The sequence below is a fragment of the Hyaena hyaena genome, unplaced genomic scaffold (assembly GCF_003009895.1).
Source record: "Hyaena hyaena isolate Hyena2069 unplaced genomic scaffold, ASM300989v1 scaffold_72, whole genome shotgun sequence".
NCBI classification, from domain to species: Eukaryota; Metazoa; Chordata; class Mammalia; order Carnivora; family Hyaenidae; genus Hyaena; species Hyaena hyaena.
In genome coordinates, this window is record NW_024080703.1 from 2,625,947 (window position 1) to 2,627,972 (window position 2,026).

A 2,026-nucleotide genomic window follows, 5' to 3' on the forward strand; every position below is an offset into this window, starting at 1 on the left:
GGGGGGGGGGGGGGGGGGGGTGCTGAGTGGCTGCGGGGCCGGAGTTTTGGTTGAGTTGCGATTAAAACGAGATAATTGTGCCGAGCCTCTCAGCTTATTAATATTTATAGCTGGGAGCAACCGGACTTCGCTCCCTGGCGGCGGACTTTTCAGGCCCGGGAGGAGCGCTGGAGCCCCAGTGTCTCTGAGCCTGAAACTTCACCAGTGACCCGGGAGGAGGGGTCACCGGTGGGTGGAATGGGACTCGTCCGCCCTCTGCGTTTCTGCTAATTACGAGCGCGGGGAAAAGTCTGGCCGGGATGCGGCCGCGTCCTGCGGGAACCTCGGGCCGCGCGTCCTGAAGGCGGCCGGGTGGCGCCCAGCGCCTCGCGGGGCCGCCTGCCCCCGTCCGGGGCGGCGAGCGTTTCGGAAGCCCCGTGATTGTCCCTTTATTCATTACCCAAACATCGCCTTCCTGCAATATGTTTCCAGTTCCTGGGACAGACGGCGTGTTAGGAAGTGTTCCAATAATTAGGACCCGGGGTCGAGGTCTTCTATGCTGCCTCCCTGAAGGGCGGGGGCGAGGGATTAAATGTGGCCCTCGCTTCGGGGAGGTTCTGCGAAAAGGCGCACGTCGGACCTCTAATTTTGTCCGTCCGAGGGTCCCTACAGGGTGCGAGGGCGTCGGCGAAGCCCTGCACCCGCGGGAGGAGCTGTCGGGGCCTGGGGTCGCGCCCCCGGCCTGGAGCCGCGGGGAAGGGGGGCTGCGCACCCGACCTCGGGGCTCCCCGGCCGGCGGCTGCGCTCCCAGACTCCCGGCAACGCCTAACCAAGTGTTTGCAGGGTGCACACACCGCTGATGTCTGCTCCGCATGGGTGCTGGGGCTGGAGAGCGGGGGTGGGGTGCGGGGGGTGGAAGCGCGTGCCTCCGCCCGGAGGGTGGGGGCAGCGGCGGAGCGGGGGGATTGTGGAGTCATAAACGCGGGGTTCCGCAGGCGCGCAGCTGCGGTTCCCATGGCAACGCGGCGCCTCCCGAGGCGGCGCTGCGAACGGAGCTCTTGGCTGTGGCCGCCGCGGCCGCCAGCCTCTTCCTGCTCCCGGTCCTCCTCATCTTCATCTCGGTCTACGCGGGCTCGGGGCCTCTCCGCCAGCCCCTGTCCCCGAACTGTTAACCGAAGGAAGAGGGATTTGGAGCCGCGAGGCGCGTTCTCGATGGAGCCGCGCGCCTCCAAAGAGCGATCCTGCTCGGTGCTGGGGGTCCCCGGCCCTGGCACCCAGGCCCAGACGTGGCGCCACCAGACAGCGCTTCACGGATGCGCTCGGCCCATCCGAGCCGCTCCGAGGGCTGGTCAGCACCGACACCAGTACATGATGGGGAAGACTCCCCTGGTTATTAAAAGGGGGACCGACAGGATTTAAATGGGATGGTTATGGATGATAGCATAAAGGCGGTTTTAACAAAGAGATGCAGCTGGCGTTGTAGGCGAGTTTTCTTCACACATATCTCTCTCTCTACACACACACCTAAGGAAACGTTTTGGCAGGCACGAAATGATCCTGTTTATCCATGTAAATGACGTGTGTTAACTATGGATGGTGGAGTCTAACAGGGCGGAACAGTGGCACTAGATCATTTACAATGAGGAATATGCAACCTCAAAATTAAAAGTTGTACCATTTCTATGGGTACAACTCTTTATAACGTTAGCCCAGTTTAAAAACCAATGTGTGTCATGGTGGTAATCTTCAGCTTTATCACAGGAAAGTCAGTCTGATAGAAGGGTAATCTATAAGATGCTAATTTCCAGTAGTTAAAACACTTGCTTTTTTTTTTGGCTTATTTACACTAACTGCTTGAAATCGATAATGTATACCGATATTTTCTTTTTCATTTTCTGGACCTTCCAATAGTGTCTTGGATAACTGCCATATTATCCATTCCCCGACCCCCCTTATCCTGCTTGTTTCTATTTTTTAAAATAAGCTTTTTAAATTTTAGAATAGTTTTAGGTTTGCAGAAAAGTAGCAGAGTTTTCCTACACTCAGC